Here is a 9171-nt window from a genome sequence, read left to right as displayed (position 1 = left end):
CTGGAAGCATGTATCTGTTTCACTCCCTTTGCCCTATTTTGCTGAGCTCCCCCACCCCCTGATGACAATGAACTTAAAAATTTTGCTTCTCTGGTGTTTGGAAATGGTATCTTGTGGATTTAATTTTCATTTCCATGATAACTGACAAGATTGAACATATTTGAACATCTTTAATATTTTTTCAATTATACAAATTTTTCTGTTGGGTTGTTTATATTCTCCTCCTCCACCCCCCGAGAAAGAGAGAGAGAGAGAGAGAGCAAGTGCATGCCTGTGCTTGAGCCAGGGGAAGGGCAGAGGGAGAGAAAGAATCTTAAGCAGGGTCCGTGCTCAGAATGGAGCTGACACAGGGCTTGATCCCACAACCCTGAGATCATGACCTGAGCCAAAATCAAGAGTCGGATGCTTAACCAACTGAGACACCCAGGTACTCATACTCTTAAAATATACAGAAAATTTTCAAACATTTAGATGCTAATCCTTTGTCAATTATATTTTGTAAATATATATTTTCTCAGTTAAACTTATGGTGAGAAAATATATTTCAGGAAGAATGCAACTGTCTTTTCAGTTTATGACTTGCCTTTTAGTTCTCCTCATAGTGTCTTTTGATAAACAGATATTCTTGATTTTAATGATGTCAATTTATAATTTTTTTATAATAATGTTTAACATTACATTAAAGATTCATGTTTAGGAAATCTTGGCCTACGCCAAGATCATATGTTCTCATCTAGAAGTTTGACTGTTTCAGCTTTCATGTTTTGGTCTATAACACATTTTGGAATTTTTATTTTGGAATTTTTTTGGCACGATAGTGTGAGGAAATCAGGTTTCCTATTTTTTTTTTTTTCTGTATTGATACCCAAATGACCCAGCACAATTGTTGAAAACATTTTCCACTGAATTGCAGTGACAACTTTGTCATAAATCAGGTTATTTTATGTGTGTGTCTTGTGTGCCGTTCTGTTCTATTAACATATTTGTATCCTTTCTATGTACTTTTTGATAGGTAGTATTTCTAGAACATAGCTATATTAGTCCTCTTCTTTATGGTTTGCACATTTTTATGTCTTCCCTAACTCAAAGTAATAAGATGTCTTCACGTATTGTCTCCTGAAAGCTTTATGGTTTTATCTTTTAACATTTTAAAAATGTTTAGAATTTAAGTATTTATTCAACTTGCTACTGATTTTTGAGACTAGTTTGAAGTACAAATATAATTCTATTTTATTCTACATATAATCCAGTTGTCACTACATTACTTATGAAGAGCCCCTCTTTTCTTCTTTGAGCTACTATTGAAGCTCTGTCCCAGATTATATTTCCATATATTGATGGGTTTGTTTCTAGACTCTATGTTTTGTTCTATTGGTCTATCTGTCTGTTCTTGTGTTAGGACCAGACCACCCTAATTACTATAATTCTAAGACTTCCAACACTTTACGTCTTTCAGGAGTATCTTGACAATTTTTGGCCATTTACAGTTCCATGTGAATTTAGAAAAAATTTGTCAATTCCACAAAAATCCTTATTTGGGCTTATTTTGCATCTATAAGCTAATTGAGTAAGAATTTTCATTTCTATAATATTAAATTTTCTTATTGATGTATTTGGTATATCTCTGAATATTTTTTAAGGATTTTCTTAAATGTCTTATATAATTTTATCCATGGGGTATTATAATTTATTTGATAGATTACATATAGATAACATATGTTTTTGTTATTATTACCAATAATATATTCTTTACTATCTTAATCATGTAGTCTAACATATATATGTTGTCTAACACAGAGAAATATATGTTGTCTAACATAGATATATATATAAAAGACACATGTATGTACAGTTCTACACATTACTTTGCAGTGAACACTCATGTTAATAGCACTCAGGTCAGACAATAAGGTATTTCCAGCCCCATAGCAAATATTCCAAGTTGCAACCTCCAGAACCGCCCCCAGAGGTAACCACTACTTTTTAAATAATTAGAAAATTTACTTTCCTTTTGGTTTTAACACCCAGATATTCCATCTTAAATAATGTAGTTTAGCTTTGCTGTTTCAGAACTTCATATGAATAGGATCTTTACTATATGCATTCTCTGTCGTGTTTCTTTTATTCAATATTATGTTTGTGTGATTCATCCATATTATGATGATATCTTTTTAAAAAACAAGATTTTTAACACTTTGTTTCTGGAGCTTAGAAATTCAAGTGATTTTGTATAGATTTTAGATATAAAACAATGATTTTTGGACTTCAGACAACAGGCAGTGCTGAACTGTGACCCCGGAGAGAAGGAAAATAAATGCGGAGGGCCCCCTAGATGCTGGTTTGCTGTGGAGAGAGAACCTGAACAGCCTGGCAGACTCCTTGAATTCAGGATACTGAGCTCTGAATTCCAAGGTGCCAGGGCTGCTAGAAGTCTCAAGGCAGAGCGGTGAAGATTAAAGAGCTTAAGACAGCTCTGGAGTTCTGCAGAGATTCTCAAGTCTGATCTGGTAGGTGCTCCACAACAAACTTATTTCAGAGAATTTCTTTTTTCATTACTAGCTTGCTAAGGTGAAATTAAAAAAAAACATTGGGACAGATTTTGTATTTCAACAAAGTTTTCTTGTCACAATTCAAATCATCCTATACTCTTTAACCTTCAATCTATCAGTGTAGTTTCCTAAGGGTAGGGTTTCTAGGAGCCGCATTTCAGAAGGGTTTTGCTGCCCTTCTCCAGGGAAAAGCTAGAATTTCTACTCTTTAAGAAAAGGGTGGGAATGTCCACGAGGCTGCTCATGCTGCCACTGTTTAGGGCTGGCACTGCCCTCTCTTTGCTCTATGCCATGCAGAAGTTATGATTTTCCTTTTCAAAACAAAGATTTGGCCAAGAAAAGCTGTGGCATATTTCAAGGAGTCAACTACGTTTGTTGTTATTCTTACATATTTTTTGTTGAATACAATCTTTGCTCCATAAACAGCCCATATGGAATTAAATCTCCTCAGGGTAGGTAAGGCATTGCATGTGACACATGTTAGGGGTAAGAAAGGGTATTTATAAAATGTTTTTTCCATGAGCCCCTCATCTGTGGTTTAGCTACTTTCCTTACCACAGCATAGTTTTCCTCCTACTCTTTATCGTCACATGGCAATCAAAAGACCAAGACTTCTTTTTCTTTCTGCAGTTCTGTGCTCTTCTACATACTTCCCCAAAGAAGAAGGAAGAGTCAGAGGCCTGTTCCAGTCGTTAATATTAGCTGTGAAAGTGTGTCTGAGTTGTGTGACATGCGAAAAGACACTAGGTAAGATTCTTCCTTAAGCATCAAGCTAAGGAATTTTACATGGAAGTCTACGAAGTTATTGGTAGGGTGAAAAAAAAAAGAGAGACAGCCTTAAGATGTGACAGAAGAGGCCTGCACCCGAGAACCAAGCCAGGAGGTTCCAGGCTCACATCTGTCACTCACTGACAAGTCATTGGCCCCTCTGAGCCTTAGTCTCTGCATATATAAAAATATAAAATAAGGAGGGTTGACTTCACTAGATCATCCCCATGGTCTTTTCCGGATCTGACATTCAAAGCAATATCAACCCTAGAAAATATTCAGTAAGACATTTGCAATTCATTTTCTAATTGTGAGCTTCATAAATATTATAATATTCCAGAACTGAATATTTTTCCTCTTCACTACAAACACTGTTTTGTTTTTAAGTATATGAAACAGAAGCCTTCCTGGAGAACCCCAAAATGTCCCCCAAGGTAGGCACAAAGTGACTCCCCTTGAGAAGCCCAGGTCCTAATTCCCAAAACCTGTTCATGTGTTATCTTACGTAACAAAAGGACTTTGTAGTTGGGAGGATGTTAAAGATCTCTAGCTGGAGAGGTTGTCCAGGCTTATCTTCTTGTTGGGCTCAATCGAATCACAAAGGTCCTTGTATGTGGAAGAGAGGAGCAGAAGAGGTCAGAGTGGTGTGATGTAAGAAAGGAACCTGCTCTCACTGGCTTTGAAGATGAATGAAGGCAGCCATCAGCCAAGGAACGTGAGTAGCCTCTATAAGCTGGAAAAGTCAAGGAAGTGGATTTTCCCCCAGGACCTCCAGAAGATATGAAGCTCTACTGAAACTTTGGTTTTAGCTGTGTGAAACACAGTTCAGTTTTCTAACCTCCAGAGCTATGAGATATTACATCAGTTCTGTCTCAAGCCACTGCATGATTATTTGTTGCAGCAACAATAGGAAACCAATACAATTCAACACCTCTGGCCTTTATTATATTAAGCAAATTTTTTAAAAAAATGTATTTATTTGAGAAAGAGCACACATGCATGTGAGAAGAGGGGAGGGGCAGAGGGAGGGGAGAAGCAGGCTCCCAGCTCAGTAGGGAGCCCCCCATGTGGGGCTCCATCCTAGGACCCCGAGATCATGAACCTAGGTGAAGGCAGAGGCTTAACCCACTGAGCCACCCAGGTGCCCCTATATTGAGCAAATGTACTTTAGGCTTTAATGTATATCTATGTGTGTTGTTCATGTGTGCTAGCAAACATTTCATTCTGCCTTAAGAATTGAGAATTATGCCATCTTACTTGTTTATATTATAGCTAAAGGAATAATTAGAAAATTGATTAATTATGCTTCTATGTACCATTAGATTCCTAAATTTAATTATTCCCCAGGACTATGTTTTATTCCTAGAATTCATAGAATATTGGATCTGGAGAGAACCATAAATATGAATAAATAAAAATAAACCTAGTTATTGATTTAATGGTAGTAAATATAAATATAATCAAATTTATAAGAATTTATTAATAAATTTAATCATAGTTAATACAAGTATAAATAAATCTAGTTGCCTATAACACTAAGATCAAAATTGAGGACTGCTGGCTTCCAGTCTAGGGTTTGTCCCACTACACCAAATTCTTTCCAACTGAAAGTGTTAGGAAATGACAATATTTAATAAATCTGTCCTCTTAGTGTGAAATATGAAGGAGTGTGAAATTCAAATATGCCTTGTGTAGTTTAAACTCATTTTCGCCAGAGAAACAGTATAGCACTGTGGTTCTGATCTGGGACCCAAAGGGTATATATATATATCTATAGGACTGTATAAGCAAATCCCATCTTCGGTATTTCCCAGCAAGGGGACCCTAGATGAGTTATTCAACCTCTCCATGCCTCCTTTTCTTTATCTGTAAAATAGAGATGCTAACTGTACCAAACTCATAGGATTGTGGAAGACTTAAGTACATTACTAATTGTAAAACTCATAGAAAAAGGCCTGGGCCACATTTACTACCAAATCATTATGAACAATTAGATTATTAACAGCAGGCTACTTAATAAAGACAAACTACTTTAGTTAAACAAAAGAATGACTTTTTATTAATATTCATATTATTACTAGTTGTTCCTGCAGTGATTCTTAGCCACCTCTTGTGGTGAAGGCATGAGCCCTGAATCCTAAAACAAGGCCCATTGTTCAGGTCAATTGCCCCGTAGTCTGAAAATCTTGTACTCTTCCGTGCCATCAGACATTTTGTGGACAATTAGCACGTGACTATCATGAGTGCTCTTGCTAATTACAGTCACATTAATACCAAAGAACTGTACAATGGCTGCTTCTATACTGTCATTTCTGCAAGCTGCTTTGTTCCAAGGACGAAGCAGCTGATGGACTGTTTCGTTTCTGCCATAATGCTGAGCATGGGTCTCTGATAGACTTGCTTAGGCTGGCAAACTTTCTGAGCAGAAGTGCTAGATTTGTATACATCTTCGAGAAGGGGGCAGCTCAAGGCTACAGGGAGCTAGGAAAGAAATAGGAAGTGAAAAAGTAGAACGGAAAGACATAGGTAGATAGAGGAAGAAAAAAGAGGAAGGAGGAAAGAGGGAGCCATGAAAGGACATGAAGATCAATGAAACCACTTACACGGACAAGAGTTTAAGAGGCAAACAGGAGACGCTCCAGACAGAAGGGTTTTCTACGAAGTTTTTCTGAGGCCAGATCCGTGCTTCTCGGATTGGAATGGGCATCCGAATCCACCGGAGGACTGGTTAAAACAACTTGCCGAGTCCTATCTGCAGAGATCCTGATCTAGTAGGTCAGAGAGGAACCTAATGCAAATTCTAACAAGCCCAGAGGGGATGGGGAGACGGTTGGTCTGAGGATACTTTGAATACCTCTGGGTTAAATGTATTCACACAAAATAAATGGAAGAGTTCTCGGCCTTTTTGAAAAATTGAGCTATATTTTATATATAGTAAATTGTACAGATTTTAATGGTCTTAGTTTCTTGGCATACGCAGTTCCCTAGTCAGTCATATAAAGCTTTACCTGTTCCCATATATACTGTCTCTGACAAGGATGATAGGAAGTTTTACTGAATACAGTTCTAGTGTCCTAGAATGGTAAAATGAACTTCAGTAAGTTTTTTACCTTTTTGAAGAAAAAATATATATTCTATAACCTGGAATTATATGCCAAAGAACTAGAAACACCTACATTACTTTGATTACTCCAAGAATATTTCCGGGCTCGTGTGAGCTATGGCCCATTGTCTATCTCTTATTTCTTATTCCATTTGAAAGGAGGATATTTGGGCACATTATATTGAATTCTCTCCCATTCTTTGAATTAGCGATTCACTGGGTTTATGTAATATGTCATCTGAGATTTGGGTCAAGGAAGCAATTGAAATTAAAATCCTTTAGTACTGCTTCCCAAACTTCCATGTGCATCTGAACCTCTAGAATCTTGTTACAAATGCAGATTCTGATTCAGGGAGTCAGGTGTGGGGCTCAAAATTCTGCATTTGTAACAAGCTCCCAAATGGAAGTGATGTGGCCAGTCCATGGATCACATTCTCAGTAGTAAGGCCCTGTCCGATGTGAGTAAGTGGTTCTCTAACTTTAAGCTACTTTAGCAAGTATGAGAATAAATAGATGGGGGCTTGTTAGAATGTGGAGTTTTTGGCCTCCACACCTGAGTATCTGATCAATAAGAGTGGGGCCTGAGGAGTTGCATTTTTTTAGAAGATTTTATTTATTAATTTGACACAGAGAGAGAGAGAGAGATCACAAGTAGGTGGGCAGAGAGGGGGAAGTAGGCTCCCCACTGAGCAGAGAGCCTAGTGCAGGGCCTGAGCCCAAGACTCTGAGATCATACCAAAGGCAGAGGCTTAACCCACTGAGCCACCCAGGTGTCCTGAGGATTTGCATTTCTAAATTCTCAGATGATGCTGAGGAAAGTGCAGGAAACACACTTGGACCCCTACTAGCAACCTACTGACCAACCCTCTCATTTTGCGGATGCTATTGGACCTGCCAACAATGGACCCTGCCAGCTGATAACCATCTACCGCCAAATGGCTCTGACATAGTCACCAGCGGTCTCTCCTTTGACAAATCCAGTGGACTCTTCTCAGGCTTCACATTACTTGGCCTCTCAGTGGCTTCTGTCTCTGGCTTCTCCCCCTGTGGGTTCTCCCCCTCTGTAACCAAGACTGATCCTCTCATCAGTCTTGGTTACAAAAATAGAATTTTCTTTGTTTGTTTCCTACCTTTCTCAGACTCTGTTCTAGTTCAGACTCTTGCGTAAATTTCTCTTTTTATCCCTCCCCATGCTTTAGCTTCACTCTTGGGCCTTAGTTCAGCCTCTTATCATCTGCCACCTAGACCATGTCAGTACTTGTCTAATAAATCCCCGTGCCTTGGCCAAGTCTCCAAGCCAACCTTCCTACTTCTACCAGAAGGTTCTTTATAAAATGCAGGAGTGATGATAGTCTCACCCTGTTTAAAACCATTGGTGGCTTCCTATTGGCCCTGCGCTGCATTCCAAACTCTTCAGCCTGGCTGTCGTGGCTTTCTGTAATCTGGCACTTATCTACCCTTTCTCTCACCACACCTGCTTTGGAATTTTACTTAAAAACAACCAATTCCCATAGACGGTACAGGATTTCATGCCTCCATACCTCTGGTCATGCTCCTTTCTCTTTCAGAATTCTTTCCTCTCCATTCTTCCCAACCTGCTTACCCAGCAAACACCTCAAATTTCATGTGCTCCTCCTCTTGAACCCTATGGGCACCATCCCAGGAAGCAGCGACCTCTTTCTTCTCGTGCCCACACATTATGATGACATCAGTAATACCAGATTATAAAGCTCTCAAGAACGAACAAAATGTGTTATTTTTTCGGCTCTGTGTCCCTTGTGCTTTCCTCAGTGCCTGACACATCCTGTGCTTGTGTTCTGAACAAACGAATGAATAGAGATTGAGGGAGAAACAACAGATAAAGACCTACGGTGACTGCATTAGTTCCCCTGAATCTGCATTAGTTCCCTGAATCTGCTTAACAAACAGACCACAGAACAACAGAAATGTGTTCTCTCCAAGTCCTGGAGGCCAGAAGCCTCAAATCAAGGTGTTGGCAGGGCTGCACTCTCTAGAGACTTTAAAGAGAGATTCGCTCCCTTCCTTTCCCAGACACTGTGGTTTCCAGCTGTTCCTTGGCTTGTTTCACTCCAAACTCTGCCCCCATTTTCTCCTCTTCTCTTCTGTCTTTTTCTCTCTTTTTAAATTTTTAATCTTTAAATTTAAATTTTTTAAATTTTAAATTTAAAATTTAATTTTAATTTTTTAATTTTAAGTAGGTCTCACCCCAATGTGGGCCTTGAACTCATGACCCTGAGGGTCCCCAAGAAGCCAGCCAGGAGCTCCCATTTTCTGTCTCTTATAAGGACACTTATCATTGTATTTAGGACCCATCTAGATCGTCCAGGATAATCTCATCTTGAGATCCTTAACTTAATTCCATCTGCAAAGGCCCTTTTTCCATGTAAAGTCTCATCACAGGTTCTGGTGACTAGGGCTTAGACCTATCTTGTTGGGAGACACAATGTAGCCCACTGCAGTGACGTTGAGAAAAGCAAGGATGGTGTCCATAATAGAAATTGGAAAGAGACAGCTAATCCTCATCTTCCCCCTAGATCCCATGTAATAACAACAGATAGAAGATGGTAGACACGTAATGTGTGCTCTGTTACTCTAGTCGTCTCCAAATCAGTTATCATCCAGAGTCATTTTTCTTAAAAAAAGAGAAAAAAAATCACTGTGTGGCGTGTGTGTGTGTGGCATGTGTGTGTGTGTGTGTGTGTGTGTGTGTGTGTGTGTGTGTGTGTGTGT

At 38.8% G+C, this 9171-nt stretch overlaps 1 long non-coding RNA gene across 1 annotated transcript in view; it reads left to right on the top strand.

The window, feature by feature from the left end:
* Positions 1-292: 292 nt before the first annotated feature.
* The window catches only part of LOC132017494 (uncharacterized), a 10596-nt gene continuing 1717 nt past the window's right edge, over positions 293-9171 (top strand). Inside the window, exons 1-3 of the long non-coding RNA XR_009404295.1 lie at positions 293-427; positions 2270-2507; positions 3180-3296. This is a non-coding gene — a long non-coding RNA (uncharacterized LOC132017494). The remainder of the gene's footprint in view (positions 428-2269; positions 2508-3179; positions 3297-9171) is intronic.

Source organism: Mustela nigripes, chromosome 5 (assembly GCF_022355385.1).
Source record: "Mustela nigripes isolate SB6536 chromosome 5, MUSNIG.SB6536, whole genome shotgun sequence".
In the NCBI taxonomy this organism is placed as follows: domain Eukaryota; kingdom Metazoa; phylum Chordata; class Mammalia; order Carnivora; family Mustelidae; genus Mustela; species Mustela nigripes.
The sequence above is the reverse complement of the archived record's forward strand: the minus strand, read 5'-3'. Positions and strand labels throughout refer to the sequence as shown.